The following is a 24,043-nucleotide window of genomic DNA, read 5'->3' on the forward strand; positions in this document are numbered from 1 at the left end:
AAACACTAGGATGAATGAACCCTTTATCAAGAAGATCGTTCAATTTCTTCTTTAGCTCCTTTAATTCAACCAGAGCCATTCAATAAGGGGGATGGAAATAGGACGGGTATTCGATAGAAGATCAATCCCAAAATCTGTTTTCTTATCAGGAGGAATTTCGAGAAGATAATTGGAAAATACTTCAGAAAATTCACTAACCACAGAGACAAATTTCAATGAAGGACTTTTAGAGTTAGAATCCTTAACCCAAACTAGATGATATATACACCCTCTGGAAATCAACTTTCGAGCTTGAAGATAAGAAATAAACCTCCCTTTGGGGTACTAAGGAGATCCTCTTCCATTCTAATATCAGTTCATTAGGAAAGTGAAAATTGACCTTTTGGGTTCTTCAATCTAGAGAAGCCTAGCATGGATGAAGCCAATCTATCATAAAATGACATCAAAATCCACTATATCCAAATCTATCAAATCCACCAATGTCTCCCTATGAATGATAGGATCCACAAAACCCCTATAGAGCTTTCTAGCAATAATAGAATCACCCATCGGAGTAGAAATAAAGAAAGGGTCAGAAATACTTTCAGGATCAAAACCAAAATTCAAAACCACATAAGGGGTCATATTAAAAAGGATAGAACTCAAATCAAGACAATAATAAACATCATGGGTAAAACATTATAATATACCAATAAAAACATCTGGGGATGCCTTAGATTTCTGACGAGTAGTAAGTTCATAGAGACAATTTTGACTAGTGCCACTACCAGAAATAGCGCCCTTTAGTGTAGGAACTAAAGGTGTGGCAATCAAAAACTTATTAGCTCCAGTGAAAACCCTGGATAAAGGACAATCTCATTATATGTGACCTAATTGATATAAGTATAACACCAATTTCTCCCCTCTACACAATATCCATGATGAAGCTACCCATAAAAATGACAAGGAGTATAAGGTGGGGCTAACTCCATTAGTCTGAGACTTGGAACCCTATGCCTTAGGAACACTGCTAGTTTGAAAACACCTAAACCTAAAGGGTTAAGATAAGAAGCACTGACAGATGAATATGACTTTTTACAATTTTTCTTGTTAGTCCACTACGTACTATCTTTCCCACTATTCTGCTAACCGCTACCCTATACTAAATACCTAAACTTCTTGTCCTGCCTCTTTCCTATCTCTGCCCATTTTTTCTTTTCATCCTCTACCTATATATAAACCACATTTCTGGAGATGTCCATATCATTGTTTAACATTATAGCCTTCCACTCCAATACCAAGTCATGGAACAAACCAAAAGCAAGCTTTCTCATTTTAGATCCACATTAAACACTAACACTAGAGCATAACGAGCCAACAACTGAAATTTCAAAGCATACTCCTTCACCCTCATCTTCCCTTGCTTTAAGTTCACAAACTCTTAAGCCTTAGCTCTCCTTAATTCTTAAGGAAAGAAGTGATTAAGAAAAGCACCCAAAAATTTATCCCTCATATCCTGCTTAGAATCATCACCCTCATAGCTTTCATGCCTCATAAAACTGATAAGCTATATTTTTTAACTAATAAGCAACAAACACCACACCCTCTACATAAGTAACATGCATCACCCTAAAGATCTTCTTCATCTCATCAATGAACCCCCCGGATTCTCCTCAACCTTAAAGACTGTAAAGGTTGGGGGATTTAACCACATAAAATGGCCAGCCTGAGTGACCTCAAATGAATGGGAATCAGAAGCAACACGGTTAAACTAACATGATTATGATGCCACCAACTGATTAAGCATATACATTGATCCATAAAACTCCACATTAGAGATATCTCCCTAAGGTAATTAGTCATTAGTGTCACCAATATGGGAATCCCAAAAAGAACTAGTAGGGACAAGTGGAAATCCACGCAGAGCATACAGTCAGGAGCTGGGACCCTAGATTGGGTCTGCACTTTATAAATAGGGCGAGTCCCCTCTACATTTTCCATAGGTGGAACAGAGTTCCTAGTAAAGTTTCTATGAACATTAGATATTCGGGGAGGAATGATCTGAAAAGCAAGGAATCCAAGAGTTATAAAAGTTTCATAACACTAGTCTCTACAACTTGAAATAGAACATAAGAAAGGGAAACATTCCTAAATACCTTATAGCCTCCTCCTTATAAGTGTGGCGCTTTACACACCCATAAAAAACTCTGTTCAACACACTTTATGGATACCCAGTAACTCTAAACCATGCTCTGATGCCAAGATTATCACGACCCAACCTAGGCCTGGTCGTGATAGATTTCTCAAGCCCACTATGGACAAGAGACCACCCCCTTAGCCTAACCTCAAGAGCAGAATAATAATAAAGTGAAAGACAATTAAGATAGTATTAAAAGATGATTGGATAACTCTAAAGAAGATCAAGAGTCAAAACAATGACTAACCCACATGTATCCAAAATAGCCTCTAAAACTAGAATAACAACTAAGTCAGGACATGCCCCTGAATATGACCAAAATGAATCCATAAGTAATATGTTAATAATGGAGGAATAGTGAAATAATAAGGCCTTTTAAAGAAAGAAGGATCACCACTTCACAGTAACTTGATAGACATGCTTAACCACTTAGCACTGCACAAGAGAAATAGAAAAGTCTTTGGACCCTACATCATAAAATAATGTAGAATCTTAGAACATACAGTGGGATAAGCACTGGTATGTAATATAGGTAAAGTGATAGCATAATGCCATGTCCAAAATCAGTCAAAATTATATAAACACATTCTTATACATATATATTGGATGTAGGGTAGGGTAAGGGTCATGAACATAAGAAGTTTAAAATCATTAACTTGGACTTTGTAGCGTGATCCATCCTAAACGTACCCATGGGATATATGGGTTCAACTTCCTGCTTAAGGGCCTCAGTGCTTATTAGCCGCACAAATCAAGAGAAAATTAAGGAAAAACTAAAGCCACCATGGACAATATCCATTCCAAGAATATATATCAAGTGTGCACCAAACACACGGTCATATAGACCCTAAACACCAACAAACGTGGTATTCAGTGTTCATTCCCCATGGACTTACACCTTCACGGTGGGCTATACAACTCTCTTTAAGCCTAAATTAAAATCTCTTTGCACATAATTCCAACCATGATCCTAAGAGTCATTCATTAAGGCATTTACCACTTGGTATTGTCATACCAATATGCTTGCAAGCTAAATTAAATATGCCAAACCAATACACATATCCATATTGACTCCCAAGTTCTATTTATAAACCAAACCAATGCTATCAAAATTTATTTTTATATCCATTTATCCATTGATGCAATGCATTGGGTTCTAAAATAAGTTAAACTATGCAATTATTCATAATAAAAGTCCAATTCACAAAGTGGATTGATGTTAATGCATTTCCAAGACAAAATTCATCCAATTTAGGGAGACCCATGTCCCCTATTCCAACTATTTAAATAATGTACCAATTCAGTCCCAAAAATATCAGCTGAAGGCATGAATAATCAATTCAAAACATGGGATAAGTAATTCAATTAGTAACAACCAAACCCCCTCAACCCAATTTCAAAGCCATAATTTAACTCGCATCAAAATCCATTCAATTAATGACATAATATAAATTTAAGGTGTGGGAAGAGAAATATACCTGGAACACACAAGAAATTAAAGTCAAATTAAAGTTTGGAGCCCAGAGTAGTGATTTTTGGAAAGCCTCTTGAGCTTTCTTGGGTTTTGAGTTTTAAGATAGAATGAATGATTTTGATCTTTGAAGACTAAAGAAAAAAGATTTATTTTATATTTAACAACCTTAAAAGGGGTTAAAAGACCAAAAGCCCCTCACCCCAAGTAAAAAAAAGTAAAACTAGATGAAATTAACATAGTGGCATGGCACACCGTGATCGCGGAGGTTAGCCTCTATGCCACGCTGATATCGCTGAGGTTAACCTCCATAACACTGCCTTATCATGGACCCTTAGTACCTCGAGGTCTAAAAATAAACCTGAATCCCATTTAAAATATCCAAAACTTTCCCCAATCACTCTTTTAACATCCCTAAACACAATTTAAGTAAAAAATTGACATTACACATGCAGGAGGGTAAAAAATAAAATGATCAAAATATTAATAGGTCTTACACATGGTTTCAATGGTAGCTGAGTAATTGTAGGTTGGTTCACCAAGTCGGCACATTTTATTCCTATTCAGATGTCCCTAAGTGCCGAGAGGTTAGCCCATATGTATGTTTATGAGATAGTTCATATGCATGGAGTGCCTATATCTACTATCTCAGGATGGGGCTTAATGTTTATTTATAGCTTTTAGAGAGATTTTTAGGAGGATTTTTGTACTTAAGTGGATCTTACAATAACTTTTCACCCTCAGACCAATGGGCAGTCGAAGAATACTATTTAGGTTCTTAAGGGTATACTATGAGAAGTGTTATGGAGTTTGGATATTAGTGGGAGCAACAATTTGCTTTGGTAGTGTTTGTGTATAATAATAGCTACTATTTGAGTATTAGGATGGCATCATTTAAAGCATATATGGTAGACATTGTCGATATTTGATGGGATAGTTTGACACCATTGAGATTAGACCCTGTGGTATTGACTTACTTTAGGAGTCGTTGCATTGAGTTAGGGTAATTCAGGGTAGGTTAAGGGCGGCTCAGTGTGGGAAAAAGGCTTATACAAATCACAGACTTTAGGCCTTGAGGTTTAGAGTTAGAGACCTGGTATTCCTCTAAGTATCACCCTTTAAGGGCATGATGATGTTCAGGAGAAAAGGCAAGCTCAACCCTAGGTATTTTGGGACCTTTTAAGATTATTCACACAGTTGGATAGGTGGCATATGAGTTTTTCTTACCCCTAGATTTTACTGTTGTTAATTTGGTTTTCCATTTTTCTATATTGCGGTGGTACATTCTTGATAAGTCTCATGTGCTTTAGTAGGAGTCAATACAGCTGGATGAGAGATTGACCTTTTTGGAGGAGCCATTGATCATATAAGACAGACATTTCTGGCGGTTGCACTCCAGAGAGATTCTAGTGGTTAAGGTTCAGTAGAGATATCGCCAAGTAAAGAAGGATACTTGGGAGATCAAGAGCTAGATGTAGGCCTAGTATCCTCACTGGTTTGAACTTTTAGGTACAACCTAACCCTTTACTTTTATGGATGAAAGTTCATTTAGTAGTGCATATTATAATGACCCTCTAGGTCATTTTCAACATTTCTATGCATTTTTGCTGTTTAGAGCTTTCTTATAGCTTCCCTAAGTTTTTTGGGACATGTTGGAGCTTATAGTTTAGTTACCAAGCAATCTTTGGATATTTAGAGCCAATTCCCTATGCTGAAGTCTTTGTTGGTAAAAATTGGCTATCAAGCAAAAACATCAATTGAAAAACCTCATATGCCAATTCTGATTGTTTCATCAGCTCTAAAATGTTGATTTTATGTTGGGGGACCTTTGGTTTGGGTTTCAAGTCTTCTGAACTCATTTTGGGCTATTGGTCGGAATTTGATAAAAATAACCCTTATGTATGGGGCCCATTTTTCATCAAAATGATCCCAGATGGAAACTTTTACTGCTCCATTGAGTTTGGAATGTCAAATTTGATAGGGTAGCATAGTTAGTTTGCATTTACTATATCTCTAATGAATCATGAGAAGTCACGACCCAAAAACCAAGGGTCGTGATAGCACTTGTCGCGGCAAGCCTTGAAAAGTAAGCCTATCTCCCAAACTGATATGAAAAGGAAAAACAACACCTAAGCCTAAGGTAAGGATTTTCGAACAAAGCCGAACCACACATATACAATGATAATGAAAAAAATATATAACAAAGATACCATAAATCTCTCAAAATTCAGTGTCATGATGTAAGAACCAACTAAATATATCTCAAAATCAAAATATACAATTGATAGTCCAAAAGGAACATAACTGTCTCTGAATATGAAAACAAGACATAAACTAAACAAGAGGAGGTAGTAGAACTCTAGAAACATAGATAGACCGCTACTTCAAAAATACTCCAAACACCACTCGAATCTGCTACCATGCAGTGCACTCCTACATGGATCTGCACCGAAGAGGTACAGTAGGGGTGAGTACGGTCCACTAGTACTCAGTAGGTATCATAGGCTGACTGAGCAAAGTAAAACATAAAGCATATAAAATACACACTATAGCCACGACACCTGAAATAAGAAAATGTCCCAAACGATTCATCTCCACTAATAGTTCAACAATATACACATATGCTAAATACAAGTACAAGAAAGAGACACAAATAGAGAGATATAAAATCAAGGATGGAAATACAACACAAAATATGCACAATGTATTAAATGCAATGAAGATGATGACGATGATGATGTAATGCATGAGGTTTTCATACAACTCCTTATACACCTATCGAGTTGTGCTCCTGAAGTAGGACCTATGGGGGTTTGTCAACCCATATACAATCTAATATCCAATACAAATCCAATATATATAATTCCTCTCCAACACATACACCGAAAGAAGATTTTTAACGATCACATTTTTTGTCAGAAAAAGCTAGTATTTCCACGGTGGTACCAATGTTTCATGAATGTGTATGATATGAAGATGTAATTCTCAGCACCAACTGGAATGAGAATTTCCAAATCTTACCAATAAACAGACCATGTTAGCCATAAATCCATTCAATATGCCAACCATCCATGATCCCATATAGTCCATAAGCTAATAGAGTAAGATGTACAATAATATGTCATTTGATACCACACAAATACCAACTTAGACATTTTTTCACCAAGAAGAACACAACCAATTACATAATTACCAGGCCAGTAACATCATATAAGATCCTATACAGTCACACATAACAAATAATGTCTCAAAATTACCAAATAAAAACACAGGCCCCCACACGGACATAAAAAAATAATAAATCCATTTCCGTGATTAGTTTCTACACCCATGACATGATTTTATATCAATATTAACTACCTAGCCCAGTCTGAAGAAAGTTAAGTCATAACCTAACTTGAATGAAAAAAACTAGGTCCAAAAGCCTTTAACACAGAGCTTTCCCCTCATGAACGAACGTTGAATCAACTAAAACATGTGCTTAAGAATCTATGCATCAGGAGAAAGGCAATGATACCCATATTGCCCATTTTTGGATCCGAATTAAAATGGACCCCTAAAATGGTTTTTCAATAAAGAAAGGTTAAAATTGAAATTTTAGTTCAAAATATAATACCCATGATTAAGGAAGCCATAAAATGAAATCCAAGTGAAAATGGGTTGAAATTGGTGTTTAAATCAAAGAATTACTAATTTAGGCCTTTTGGGCCAAAATTTCAAAATTTCACTTTTGAAATCGAGTCTTAACAATATTTAAATGGCAAGAATCCAACAAAAGTAATTAAAATAGGGATTTGGATCTTACCCAAGCTTGAAATGGAAGAAATCACCCAAGAACATAAATATCCAAGATCAAAGTATAAAAAATGGTGAAAAACCCGCAAACAAGGGGTATATATTACCCAAGTATCGCTTAAGCGGACACTGGGCCACTTATATGGCCAAGTGCCACTTAAGCAACACTCATCAAGGATATACATATTTCTTAAGTGAACTGAGAACCGCTTATGCGACACTCGCTTAAGCAGACTCAAGGCCGCATAAACAGGACTCACTGGAGTAAGCCAGATTGCTTAAGCAATCGACTTGCCACTTAAACGCATACACTAGCTGAGTGGTACATCAGCTGGAGACTCCAAGTCTCTGTAGGCCCTTCCAGATTCATACGAAATCTTGAGAACAGAAAAAAGCTATGCTATCCTACCAAATATGTTTCGGACTTATTGGCGATATCAGTTCATAAAAAATGTCATTTTCACAGAATGGATCCCCACAACCCAATTTCACAATGTTTTGACCTGATGATAAAAATAAGATAAACAAGTCGTAAACCACACCAACCATGTTACCAATTTAAACTCAACATTTTGGATCTTTTGGCATAGTCTGGTTTGCCATCCGATACATAGAATAACAAATGGTGACCAAAGTCAACGATAAAGCATTTTTAACATCCAAAAACCACAAACTCGCACAATAAGCATTAAAATGCATTGGGAACCATGCTAATCATCTCCATACCCCAAAAATATGAAAAAGAAACAACAGGGAGGGGTAAAATTATCAAATCACACAAAAATGAATAATTTAAAAATCACCAAAAATGAAGTCATTACATCATCCACCACTGAAAATCTAGTTCTTTCTCAAGCTAAAAGCAAGGGAAATACCCCAATCAACCAAAAATTGGGGGTAACTACCACGCATATCGAACTCAACCTCCCAAGAACCTCATCTGTAGGTCGATGTCTCCACTGGACCTTAACCACTGGAATACCTCTAGAACACAACCGTCTGACATCCCTGGCTAGAATAGAGATGAGCTCCTTAACAAAAGACATCCTCTCATCTAACTAAATTGAGTCCTAACATATGACATAAGACTCGTTCAGAATGTAACACCGAATCATAAAAACATGAAAAACTGGATAGATAGCTGAAAAATCTGCGGGTAATGCTAACTCATAAGCCATACCCCCAATGTTCCAAAGAATCTCAAAGGTCTAATATACCTAGATCTAAGCTTGCCCCTCTTTCTAAACCTCATTACGCCCTTCATAGGTGGCACATGAAGGAAGACTCGATCACCAACACTAAATCTTAAGGCAAGATGTCTCCCACATAGCATTTTTACATACTTTGAGCCATTTGATGTCTATTCTTAATGACCCAAACTCTATCCAAAGACTCACGAAGCAAGTTCATACCTCAAGGTCTAATCTCAGTAACCTCAAACTAACCAATTGAAGAGTGATAATGACTACCATAAATTCCTTAAAAGGGACCATCTAAATACTAGAATGGTAACTATTATTATATAAAAACTTTGCCAAATCTAGATATTGCTGCCACTGACCTCCAAAGTCCATAACAAACACGTGTAGAATATCCTCAATAATCCAAATAGTCTACTCTGGCTGACCGTTGGTCTAGGGATGAAAAGATATACTAAGATCAACTCGAGTACCTGACTCTTCCTAAAAAGTCTTCCAAAAGTGAGATTTAAATACTGAACTTCTATTTGAGATGATAGACGCTGGCACACGATGAAGATGAACTATATCACGAATATACATACGGGCCAACCACTCTACATTAAAAGATACCAAAACTAGAATAAAATAAGCAGATTTGGTCAATTGATCTATGATAACCCAAACACTATTAGAACCATGAGAGGTATGAGGCAATCCAGTCATAAAGTCTATAGTGATCGGTTCTTTGTTGAACTATAGAATGGGTAACCTTTGAAGCAAACCATAAAGCCTCAAATACATGACCTTTACTTGCTGACAACATAGGCAACGAGCTATAAAATCCTCGAAATCCTTTTTTTTACCATCCTACCTACGGTACTGTCTTAAGTCACAATATATTTTAGCCACTCTCAGGTAGATAGATTACCTAAACCAACGATCCTTCTAAAAAATCAATCTAATCTAATCACCCACTCTCGATATAAAAACTCAGCCTTCAATCCTCAAAATACCATCTGGATCAAGTGAGGCCTACTTAGCCTCTCCACTCAACACCTTATCCTAAATTATTCTCAACCCAACATTGTCAAATTGATGAGCTCAAATTTTCTCCATCAAGGAAGACCTAGACTCTACAAATGACAAAACACACTCAGGTGTTGAAATATCAAGCTTAAATATCTAAATAGCAAAAGACTAAACCTCTAAGGCTAAAGGCCTCTCTTGGGTTAAACGATATGCCAAGCTACCATGCTAGTCGACTTCTTTCTTAATACATCCATAACTATATTAGCCTTGCCTGGATGATAGAGAATAGTATGTTCCTAATACTTAAGAAACTCAAGCTAATAACGCTACCTCATATTAAGATCTCACTGGGTGAAGAAACACTAAAGGCTATGTTGATCAGAGAAAATCTCACAGTAGGCTCTATATAAGTAATGCCTCTATAATTTCAAAACAAATACAACTGTGAATAGCTTTAAATCATGGGCAGGGCAATTTATATCATGGGTTTTCAACTAGAGAGAAACATACACAATTACCTCTCCCTTTTACATCAACACAACACCTAATTCAATACTTGAAGCTTCGTAAAAGATAATAAAATGCTCTCTATGGGCAAAGTCAAGATAGGAGCTAATGTTAACAGGTCCTTGAGCTTTTAAAATCTTGACTCATAAGCATTGGACCATTGTAAGAAAATCTTATTCTAAGTCAGCTTGGTCAATGGAGCTGCAATAGATGAATAACCCTCAACAAAGCACCAAACTAACCTATCAAACCAATAAAACTTAGAATTTTAGTAGGATAAATAGGCCTAGCCCAATCATGAACTACTAAAATCTTGTTTGGATCAATCATAAAATCATCCTTGGTCACCGCATAACTATCATGAACCAAACTAGGGCCTAGACGTAATGGGTATCTCAAGTCCATCGAGGACCGAAGACCACCCCTTTTACCTATCCAAATAGAACATAACATATCTAACAATGACTAAATTCTAAACATATAACAATATAGAAAGTAATAAGTTCAAATATATCTAAGAGTGTCAATATCAATACCCAATCCACAGTAATATCCATAAATCCTCTATACTAGAAAAAAAACCTATGACGGGATATGCCCTTGACCCTGACAATGACAATGAAAATATAAATATGAAGTCATCAATTCTAATTTAAGGAAGGAAAACCGATGGAATAATTAAGTCCTCTAGAGAATGGAAGCTCACCACTTTATCATAATGACTGACTCTGGGATCACCTGTTACTGTGAAAGAAAAATAGAAGAGCCTTCAAACCTTGCATCGTGTGGGGATACAATATCGTAGATAATTAGCAGGGAAAGCACTAGCATGTAACTAAAGATAAGGGTAAAATAATATCATTCAAAATTTCAATTTCATACTCACTGTACATATTCATAGACATGTATACATAAATCTAATATATATTGGGGTAGGGAACAAGATTTAGAATGATAGTAGAACATTATCCTGGACTATGTAGCTTAACCATATAAATTAATACCCATGAGATATATGGGTTCAACTTCCGCTATTGAAAGGACCCTAATACATGTTAGCCGCATAAACTGGAGGTATCTAGGAAGACCTGGGAATTCCTCGACCCCTTGTCAATTGTATATACAAAATATATCAATAGTGTGAACCATGCATACAGTCATCAAGATTAACCCTTACATTAGTAAATATAAGTTTATAGTCTAAGTCATTCGAGACCCATACCTTCATGGCTTAGATACATAACCCCTATTAAGCCCAATTAAAACAAGTCTCACATAACCTATTCATTAACTAAGGAATTCTACATAGAGGCACACCACAGGTATCATCATACCATTTAGCTTGTAAGTTCATAATTATGCTATTACAGTACTATTAACTTGGGGGAATGCCTCAACCCCTTTGTTCATTTAATTAAGTTGAAGGAATGCCTCGACCTTCTTTAGTTTATAAAACTAATGCATAGCCAACAAAGCCTTAAAAATCCATGTCCATAATCATTGATGTAATACAATAGTATAGGTGTGTAAGTCAAACCAAATGACAATTCCACAATTCAATGCCATTTACATAAGTGGGTTGAGGAATACAACTGTTCAAAACCAATTTCCATGTTCAAACATCACATTGGGGGATTACCTCTACCCCTATTCCAATTCCTATATCCATGCACCCTAGTAATTCAAGAACAATCAATTTAAAGCATGAACAACTCATTAAATTAAAATATTTAAAATACATTCTTTTCATAAAATAAATTTTAGGGAAGAGTAACATGACTGAAAGTATCATACTATAGAGAGAAATCACTCTTGACAACCCTAATTGACTAACTTCTTTATAGTCTCAATCATGATCAGAATAGGAACTTGACCAAACACACTATTAATGATATAATTCGGGTCCTATGACTCGTATAGACACCTTATGACTCGTAGGGAGAGTCGTAGGCTAGGCAGTGAGTTAAAAAACTCAAATATTTTTAAGGAACCCGTACGATTATTCATACTCAAATTATGAGATAAGGCATCCATTCGCATGATTTAACATAGAACACAACCACACTTACCTTTAATAAAGATAGAAAATAAAGATATTAAGAAATACACATACCTCAAGCATGATTATCCAAGATGAAAAATAGGAATGGTTATTTAGACCTTATGTCCTCTTCCACTTTCTAAGTAGCTTTTTCAACCTTATGATTCCTCCAAATAACCTTCACTGAAGCCATATACTTGGTCCTTAACCAATGAGCTTGCTAATCCAAGATCTCAACTGAGACTTTCTCATAAGACAAGGAATCCCAACTAAAACACCTTGGGTTTTGACCCTTAGAAATTCACTGAGTTTTAAACTCAATAGATATAATATGACTAGGGGTACCAGTTGTATGTTGGGGTATGGTTTTGGTGCTATAACTCATTTATTGATCAGTATGGTTAGGCTGGCTACTGTCAAAGTTACACTTCTCTATAAGAGTCGTATGATGGGGTGCGAGTCAAATGATTCAACTTGTATAATGTCCTATATCTTAACCTAGGTGATTCTATTCTGCCTAGGGTATAGTTTATGGGTACCAATTATATATTGGGTATGAGTGAGGCTTAGGAGTCATAGGTTGGTTAGTATAGGGTTTAAGATTTTTCTTGAGGTTTGAATGATGGGTACCACTCATATCCTAAGGTACGGTTGGGGAGGGTTGGTCGTACCCTTATATGGGAAATTAATACAGTTTAAGTTAGGGGTATTTTGGATATTTTCCCTTATAAATCCTTGGGAAACCATGACTTAAAACACCTTTTAGGTCTTTATTAACCTATTTAAAATAAACCAAACACTCTAAACTCTCTCAAGGCTCTTTGGTTAAGCAAAAGCTAGGGTTTCCATCAAGGTGGTCAATTGAGTCTCATAAGAGTGATTTCTTCTTATATTCTTCTCTATCTAAGGCATATTATTCCCCCTCATTATTAGTTCCAACTAAAGACATGTTTTGTGAATTATTTTTATCGAATAATTATTTTTTGGTTTTGGGTTTTCAAATATATTTGGGGGTTTTGGTTACAATGGTTGGTTATGGGTTTCCCATGTTTTTTAGTTATGGTTTTCATATTTTTATAGGTTTTTGAAAATTTGGTTGCATGAGAATGGTTAGTTGGTTCTTAGTTTTGGCATTGGAAATACTATGCCCCCAGTATGTTTGATAAAATGTCTATGATAATGTTTTTGGTTAAATTATTGGACTTTAATTGAACTGTTGCATGGTATAACTTGTTAAGAGAACCCTAAATGGTATAAATGGTTTAAATGTTTTGAAATGGTTAAATAGTAAGTCTTGGTAGTTATGGTTGGTCTAATTAAAAGTCTTGTGGAGTATAAGCAAAATCCCCCAAGCAAACTTAATAATGAATATCTTCTGGGATACATCATATTCCCCCAAGTCAACTTAATAATGTACTCTATGGGTACATGAGAATACCTTTTCTTCTTTAAAAGGTTGGCTAAATGGTGGTTCAGTTGTGTAGAAATGGTTTTAATTAGGCAATAATGGTGGGGTATGATAGCTTACCAGTGTCCATCCATTAGACTCATACCTATACATGTATATGCATAAATAGGAGATACCATAGAAGTGGGGATTCCCTAGTACCCTTCGATCTTCATGATACGTATGTACAAGTATACTTAGGGGATTCCCGTGTACCCCGTAAGTATCATATATGATCATTATTCAAAGAAGTGGGAGAGTTCTAGTTCTTATTCAAAGAAGTGGGAGAGTTCTAGTTCTTTCTCCATAGCTGTACTCTTTATTCGAAGCAGTCGAGTGATAGGCATCAACAGAGTGACAATAACTTTAGGGCACAGGGTGCCCAATCTTAGGCTAGTGAGGCTCAATTTTCCTAATCATGTCCTTATTATAGGTTCTGTGGTTTATTGCATCAAGTTTTTGTAATTAGGGGAGGGATAGGTGTTTTAAATATGGTTAGCCAGTTCATATACTTAGAAATTATTTAGATGGTAAGATTGTGTTGGGAGCGAATAAGGTTCCGATTGCCTTTTCATCTGCACCTGCACCCAAGGGTGCTTCTTCTATATCTATTTCTATTTTTGGTAATGGCATAGGCTGGAAAAGGTTATATGCACTCACTACCTGACAGGAGCGAGGCATCGCCTGATACTATGACTGGTACATTACAACTCTTTTCTCGGGATATTTATTGTTTAGTTGATTCAAGGTCCACTCTCTCTTATGTGACCCTATTTGTGGTTGTGTACTTTGGTTTAGACCCTGAGGTTATTTCAAATCCTTTTTCTATTTCTACCTCAATAGGTTACTCTATGATTGCTAAAAGAGTCTATAGGGTGTGTGTGGCATTTATTGGTAGTAAAAAGACTTTGGTAGATTTGTTTGAATTAAGTATGGTGGATTTTGATGTCATTCTAGGGATGGAATGTTTACACTCATGTACGCATCCTTAGATTGTTTAAACCATAAGGGTTTCCTTAAATTCACTAGCAAATCGATTATTTAATGAGAGGATGGTTCCCTAGCTCCTAAAAGGAGGTTTATATCATATCTTAGAGCTTGGTGGTTAATATCTAAAGGTGTCTCTATCATCTAGTCAAGGTTAAAAGACTCTACCTCGAAAGTTCCTTCTTTATATTTAGTTTTGGTGGTGAATGAGTTTCCTGAGGTTTTTTCAGATAGTCTTCCTCATTTTTCCCCGGATAGGGAGATTGAATTTGGAATTGATTTGGTTTCGGACACTCTTCTAATATCTATTCCTCCTTATCGAATAGCTCCGACTGAGTTGAGGGAACTCAAGAAGCAACTTAAGGATCTATTAGATAAGAGTTTCATCCATCCTAGTGTATCCCTATGGGGTGAACCAGTGTTATTCATGCATAAGAAGGATGGTTCTCTTTTGATCTGTATTGACTATCGACAGTTGAATAAGGTAACGGTTAAGAACAAGTATCCTCTTCCAAGGATAGATGACTTATTTGATTAGGGCTAGGGTGCCAAATTCTTTTCTAAGATAGATCTTTAATTTGGGTATCATCAACTTAAGATTAGGGAGGTGGATATCCCTAAGACAACTTTTTGAACCCGATATGGGAACTTTGAGTTTTTGATTATGTCATTTGATTTGACTAATGCCCCATTGATATTCATGGATTTGATGAACAAGGTCTTTCATTAGTTTTTGGATCTGTTTGTCATTGTGTTCATTAATGACATTTTGATGTACACTAAGAGTGAGGTGGATTATGTCAATCACCTCCGTGTGGTGTTGTAGACCTTAAAGGTGCAGCAGTTTTATGCCAAATTCTCTAAATATGAATTTTGGCTGAACGTTGTCACTTATTTGGGTTATATTATTTCTAGTGAGGGGATCATGGTAGATCCACAAAAGGTTGCGGTAGTTAAGAGCTGGACTAAACCCACGACTCTAACCGACATTCGAAGCTTTTTAGGTTTGGCTGGGTATTATAGGAGGTTTGTTGAGCATTTTTTGATGATAGCTTCCCCATTGACTAAGTTTACTTAGAAGAGGGTAAAGTTCTCTTAGTCGGATGCTTCTGAGGGTAGTTTTGAGAAGTTGAAGGATAAGATAACTTTGCCTCCAGTTTTGACTTTGCCTAAAGGCAACAAGGGGTTTATGGCTTGTTGTGATGCATCTCATGTGGGACTTAGCTGTGTTCTAATGCAACAAGATAAGGTGATTGCCTATGCTTCTAGGTAGTTGAAGGTGCATGAGAAGAACTATCCTTAACATGATTTAGAGCTTTTAGTGGTGGTGTTTACGTTAAAAATCTGGTGACACTATTTGTATGGAGTGCACGTGGACATCTTTTTAGATCATAAGAGTCTGCAATATCATAAAGATAATGTCTCTAGATATTCAAAGCAAAGACCACAACAGCTAACTCAAGATCATGGGTTGGGTAATTTTTCCATGCGGCTTCAACTGCCTAGAGGCATAAGCTATGACCTTACCTTTTTGCATCAACACACAATCCAAACAACTCTAGAGGCATCACAATACACCACAAAACTATTTGTACCATCAGGGAAAGTCAACACGGGGGCTTAAGTAAGTCGAGTCTTCAACTCCTGAAAACTCTTCTCACAGGAATCTGACCGCTAGAACTTAACTTTATTTTGGGTCAACCGAGTCATGGGAGATGTGATAGAAGAGAAAGTCTCAAGAAAACAATGGTAGTAGCCCACTAAACCCAATAAACTTCTAATGTCAGAAGGAGAGATAGGTCTAGGCTAATTTCTTACAGCTTCTGTCTTTTGGAGATCAACTCTAATACCCTCGACTGAAATAATATGACCTAGAAAGGCTACAGACCTTAGACAAAATTCACACTTGCTGAATTTGGTGAATAACTGGTGGTCTCTAAGAGTTTGAAAAACAATTCTAAGGTGGTTCGCATGGTCATTCTCATTACAGGAGTACAAAAGGATGTCATCTACGAAGATAATGACAAACATATCGAAATATTGCTTGAATACTCGGTTCATGAGGTCCATAAAGGCTGCCGGGGTATTGGTTAGCCCGAAGGACATGACTAGAAATTCAAAGTGACCATAACGGGTTCGAAAAGATGTCTTTGGAATATCACATTCCCTCACTTTAAGTTGATGATAGCCGAATCTAAGGTCTATCATGGAGAAATAACTTGCACCTTGCAACTGATCAAATAGGTCATCAATTCTTGAAAATAATACTTATTCTTAATGGTGACCTTGTTAAGCTGACGGTAGTCAACACACATACGCAAAGATCCGCCTTTCTTTCGCACAAATATGACAGGTGCGCCCCAAGAAGAAATACTGGGCCTAATAAAACCTTTGTCTAAGAGATCATTGAGTTGCTCTTTCAACTCCTTAAGCTCTGTAGGTGCCATACGGTATGGCGTAATAAAAATAGTATAAGTGTTGGAAAGAAGGTCAATCCCGAATTCTATCTCTCTATCGAGAGGTACCCCTGGGAGATCTTCTGAAAAACATCTGGAAGCTCATTAATAATTTTGACTGACTGAATATTTGGAGCCTCAGACTTAGTGTCTTTGACTCTAAATAGGTGTTAGATGTAACCCTTGGATATTAACTTTCTGGCTTTGAGATAGGAGATAAAATGACTTTTGGGAGATACCGAACTCTTAAACCACACAAAAGCTGATTTATCAGGAAACTGAAACTTGACCACACAGTTACGACAGTCTATAGATGCATAATAAGAATGAAGCCAATCCATACCCAGAATAAGGTCAAAATCCACCATGTCTAACTCTATCAAATCAACAAGTATGACTCTATGAAGAACAGTAATAGGAAAATCTCTATACAATTGTTTAGTAATAACTAACTCCCCGACGAGTGTAAAAACTAGGAAATACTCAGGAATCTTTTCGGGACTCATTTTGAAATTCATAGCTACAAGTGGGGTCACATAAGAGAGACTTGATCCAGGGTCCAACAACACATAGACATTAAGAAAAAAGACACGGAGCATATCGGTAACAACATCGGGAGAGGCCTCCTGCTCTTGATGGGATGGTAAGGCGTAGAATCTATTCTGGTGTTGGCCGCCAGTAGTGTTGGATAAAGCGCCCTGAGCAGGGGTGGGATGGGGTACATGAGCTGGTGTACTAGTATCCTGTACCTAAGGTTGGGCATCTCTGTTCTCCTATCTAGCAGGAGGACAATCTCTAAGTCTGTGGCCCTGCTTGCTACAACCTAAACATCCCCTCAAATCCATGAAACACTCACCAGGATGATCCCTACCACACTTAGCACAAGGAGGATAATGGGGCCTGTTACCAATACTGTTCTGTGACCTAGACATAAAAGATCTACCCCCTTGCTCTTGCCTACTTCTAGGCATGGGAGTACTAGCTGATGAAGGCGCAGACATAGACAAATGCCTTTAAAATTGAGGGCGGTTCCTTCTATGGAACCTAGGTTGACTAAACTCATGCTGCTCAGATCTAGCCCTCTTCTTACCACTCACTCGATCTCTCTCCCTAATCTTATCCACATTTATCTGCTGGGCATGTATTATCAAGCTAGATAGATCCATAGCCCTATACAGCATCACAGTCCTACACTCATACCAGCTCGAGTGTTAGAAATCAAATTAGGAGCATACTTGGCCAACTAGTTGAACTTCAAGCAGTACTCCTTAATAGTCATTGAGCCTTACCTCAAGTTCATAATTCAATCCTTACTTTCCTCATCTCAAGCGGAAAGAACTTATCCAAGAATGCATCTTGGAATGCCTTCTAATTCTTAGGAGTAACATCCTCACCTCTACCCTTTCTCCATGATACAACCCAGTCATAAGCTATGTCCTTCAACCTGTAAGATGCTAACTCAATAGTTTTTTCCTCAGAAATATGCATCACCTGCATGTTCATTCTTACCTCCTCAAGGTATAACTGTGGGTCCTTACCTGCCTTAGACCCATATAACTCTAGAAAATTCATCCACATAAAATCATGAATCCTAGTCGCAGCTATACAACCTCCCTGCTAATTAGTAACTGCGGCCTAGTTATTAGCCCAAACATTAGCGGTGACTGCTAGGGCTAGCTCTTGAAAGGACGCCCAAAATTCATCATGAGACACAGTCTTATTCAAAGGGTCAACAGGTGGGAGTTGCTCATCATCGTACCTACGGGAATCCACTTTTCGGAGAGACATTTTCTAAAATAGAAGAGCATGAATTATTAGATAAGAGGGAAAACTATAGGCATGATAGATTCTGAAAGAAGAAGCAACTTTTTCCTAAAATGTCTTGTAGCCTCTTGCTCATAGATGTGACGCGCTACACACCGATGATCAAGACTCTACTCAACGTGGCTTGTCAGACTCCCTAGGACTCTTTAAAAATCTTAGGCTTTGATACCAAGTTTGTAACAATCCAAAATTTCCTCCTGAGATGTCACATGGTGCTTAAGGCTACAAGTAGCCCCAAGCTAACCCTTTGAGCCTGTTTCTACAAATAACAATTGTTTCAAGATGAAATAATTCAAACACTAGCATAGTCATATCATATGAAAGGAAATACAGAGAAAATGCTCGGTCTAAACGACCATAATATTGGAAACCTCAACACAACCACAATCTGATAACTAGTTTGACAAAGCCTCTACTAATCCATAAACTAAAGAGCCATTGGGATAGGTCCCCAACAGACTCGAAATGAACTGGAAATAACAACATAGTTTCTCAAATATGGAAATAGCTGAATATAGGTCCTTGAACCATGAGGACTCACCACTTTAGGAATATAGATAGAGGTACTAAAAAATCATTGATGAGGTTGGGACACAGCACCTGAACCTACATTATAAGACAATGTAGCACATAGACGTATATATGGATTAACACTTGGGAAAGTTCTGAGTATGTGGTGATGCATGGATTTATATAAAACAACATCAATACTCTTTAATCAAATCATGCATGTAATAAGTAATGACTCACAGGACTTGAATAAGTATAAAATGCGAAGCTCATGAATCATGTAAAATGGAATATGCAACACAATCTAATGAGTCATTATACTTTTAACTTTGAAATTTGTACTCTTCTCTTATTCTCATTACTCAAGGCTAAAGGAAACTTTAAGCAATATTTTTAACTCATGCATATGTCTCATGAAGAGTAAAACTTCTTCAATGCTCAAAAACTCATAACTCTTTTGAAATCAGATACTTGGAATTCAAAATCATATAACTTTGGAACATACTTGAAGGTATTTCATTCACGTTAGAAAAATATCTCATTGCAAGCTTTAGGGAAATATACTCATATCAAGGGAAAGTATTTTAGTTTTAAAGGAAAATATCTTATCTCAATGGAAAATACTTTAGTTTAGGGAGTAACTGATCTCAAAGTTTAAATGTCAAAGGAGCTTCTCTTAACCTACATAAACCATGCGAGCTACATAGAGTCCAACATTTTGTCCTCCTAAGGTAGAGACCTCACGTTGGGGAGAGGCATCATATTCTTGCCAAGGAGTATAACCTAGGTCCAGTATCACTAAACAAACTCGGCCTCAGGCCCAATATCAACTCGGCCTTAGGCCCAATAATAATTATAAACTCGGCCTTAGGCCCAACCTATGATGGCACGTAGTTTTGGGGTAGGAAACCAAAGTAACTTACCCACTCATGCTAAATACTACTCCCTTTAGATTATCTACTCATCTTGTAAAAATGCACTTTTAGAAATAATCTTATGGTTCACCACAAACGCAATAATCAAATCGGTAATCTCATGTGGTAGAGTGGATTTTAAAACTCAATGACCATTAGGTCAAAACATTTCTCAATAATCTCAGAATACTCAAATCATGGGTGCTTATAGCACAAAAATTCATAAAATCTCAAGTCTTAAGTACGGCCTAATAACCCATAATCCAATCTTAAGTTAAAACTCATCAAAAGCATAATAGATAGCATATAGATTCATAACTCATGTAGAAATCTGGAAATTTCAGCAATTTGTCTCAAAATCTCAACATATTCATATACTTTAATATCTCAAACATTTGAACTGTTAACTTCTCAAGGATTAAAATCATGGGGTATAGACCCAGCTGTAATTTCTCAAGAAAATATGTAAAAATCATGCCATTAGACTCTCAATTCATGGGAAACATCAAAAGCTTGCAACCAATAACAACGGGTGAAAAACCCCAATTCAATTTCATGTAAAATCTCATAAATTGTAGAGAAATTACAGTTTAAATAAGCCTTTGGACACAAGGGTAAAAGGATTACCCTTGTTCAAAACCCCACATACCTTGAATTAGAATCTTTAGATGAACTCTCACTTTTGGAACTCTATTCGTACTCTTGAATGAGGGTTCTTCAAGCCCTTGACTTGGGAACCTTGAATCTTGACTCAATTTAGAAAATCTATGATGGATTCTTGAGATTCCTAGAAGAGGTTTTGGATACTTAGGGTTTTTTTTGGAGAGAGAACTTGAGAAAAACTTCATAGAATTCTTATAAGTGACCTTGATTTGGTGTTTGCACAGTTTAAGAGGCTTGAAAAAATTCCAAAGTGCCCTTTTTAAATTCTGTATGAAGCTAAAAAATTGAACTGAAACCCAATTTCATGGGCCACCACAATGCACCACTATCGCGGTGGCTCACTGGAAATTGACAAATAGGAATTTGGGAGTCACCGTGATGTGGAGCCATCATGTTGTCCCACTAGTTGGGACCTAAAACTTTAGCCCGATGTGTGACAATCACGCTAGGCCATTGGAAATTGTCTATTAGAAAATTTGGGTCCTCCACGATATTCCACTATCACGGAGTTCCACTAGAAATTAACAATTGTCAAATAGAATCTCTCTGCGATGCGCCAAACACTAAAATGACGCTATTTTATGACTAAGACTTAAATTAGCCATAACTTCTTACCCGGATATCAGATTTGGGTGAATCTTATATCGACGGAAAGCTTATCAAATTTCCCATGTCATGAAATGTAGAAATTAGGAAAATTCTATATGGTTAAAATTATACTAACTTAGAAAGTCACTTCTCAATCTTTTAGGGCCAAAATTATGCCTCACTTAACACACCCTAAGGTTTATTCTACGACAGAATTTTGTGGGGGTCTTACAGTTAGTGGATTAGTTTGATTTCTAGAATGGCTACAACTTGGTTGGTACGAGTCGTATGGTTGGTGATGGGTCATATTATTTTAGTTTATTCTTCTCTTTATCTGAGACTTAGTAACTTAAGTTGGATATGAGTACGAGTGGATCACCATGAGCTGTAATATAGGGTTTAAGTCATACCATTAACTCATATGGTAAATAGTGATTAAACTTTCTTTTATTCTATTCTATTAGGGATACAGTTCAGGGGTACTCATTGTATGATTGGGTAAAGCTTGGATGGGTAAGTCGTATGGTAGACAGTGTTAGGTCTAAAAGGAAGGCCTAGGGTACGAGGATGGGTACCACTTGTATTGAAGGGTACGACTGGTGTGGGGTAGTCATACTATCTGGTAGGAATTTTAAGCAGTTTAAGTTAGGGATAATCTAGATATTTCCCCTCTTAATCTCTTAAGGTCCCATAACTTATAGCTTCTTTAGGATATCATTTACCTTATTATTCTAATCTTAAACACTTAGATACTCTCTCTAATTCTCTCTAAGGCTCTTGGGTAAAGAAAGTCTAGGGTTTCATCTAGAGGATCAATTTGGGGCTTGTATGGGTGATTTCTCTCCACCATCTTTGTAATCCAAGGCATGTTACTCCTCTCTCATTGTTAGTTCCAACTAAAGGTAGATTTTATACAATATTTTCATGGCATGATTATTGTATAGTTTTGGGGTTTTCAAATATATGTTGGGGTTTTGGTACATAATGCTTGGTTATGGTTTATCCCATATTTTAATTATGTTTTTACATGATTTAATGGTGGTTTGGACAATTGGTTGTATAGGAATAGTTAATTGGTAATTAGAATTGGTTTTGGAAATACTATGCCCCTACATGTTTTATGAAATGCTTATGAGAATACATTTACTATACTGTTGGACTTTTAATGAAACTATTGTATGGTATGGTTTGGTAATGGAACCCTAAATGGTATAAATGGATTAAATGGTTGGGAATGGTTAAATGGTAAGCTTTGGTGGTTATGGTTATGGTTAATTAAACTTCCTTATGGGTTAAAGGGAATCCCCTAAGTAAACATGTTAATGAACAACTTGTGGGGTACATGGAATTCCCCCAAGCACAATTAAAAATGGAACACTTATGGGGTACACGGGATTCTCCCAAATTTACTTGATAATGTAATCTAGGGTACATGGGAATCCCTTTACATAAAAAAGTTGGATAAGGACATTGCTTGCAAGCTATAGTCGGTATGATGATACTACTACTTATAGCCTTGGTTAATAATAATGGAATAATGGTTTGGTTGGATGGTAATGATTTTAATTAGGAAATAATGGCAGGTTCTGATAGCTAATCATGAATGTATTAGTCCAATGGACAGATACCAAAAACTTATGTTTGCCAACCTGAAGGTTGGTTATAGCGACTATATATGATACTATGAGGTACATAGGAATCCTCTAAGTACAATGTCAATATGTATCATGTAGAGCGAAGGGTACTCGAGAATGCTTTACTCTTATGGTATCTTTAGTTCATGTGGCTACACGTATCAAGGTCTGTTCAGGGGGTTACACTAAACCCATATAGCCCGTGGGTAATTCTAGGACAGTTAAGCTACACATGCCAAGTTAATGGTTTTAAAGGCATGTTAAACTTGGCTCCTTTTCCCGACTTTATTGTATCTATATATATATGTATGGTTATGTGCATATGGTTTGTTTACTTGGTTTTATTGGATGGAATTATTTTATCTTTATTTTTAGTTCATGCTAGCGTTCACACGCTAACACATCTTCGGGCGGCTGTATCCCCATGCGATGCAAGAACCAACCATTTTATTTTTCCTGCTCAGTGATTATATTTGGGATCAAATATTAGATTGAAGTAGTAAGATTTCATATTCCAAAAAGATCTATTTCATATCATGGATGTTTTTACATACTTTGGTTATTTTATGGATATTTATTTTGGCTATAGTTGGGGATATTTCCCAACCAAATATTGTTTTTTTTTAGGTTAAAGGGTTCATGTGACTACTATGGGTTGGAATGGGTAGGATCGATATTGGTGTCAGCCTTAGTATTAGCATTGGTATTAGCATTGATACCATTGGACTAGATTTAAGATTGTTCCATCTTCTTATGTTATGTTATAAACTTGTAATTGGTTATTATTTTGATTTTAACATTGTTATTGGTTGGGATTTAT

This window comes from Capsicum annuum, chromosome 4, assembly GCF_002878395.1.
Source record: "Capsicum annuum cultivar UCD-10X-F1 chromosome 4, UCD10Xv1.1, whole genome shotgun sequence".
Taxonomy (NCBI): Eukaryota; Viridiplantae; Streptophyta; class Magnoliopsida; order Solanales; family Solanaceae; genus Capsicum; species Capsicum annuum.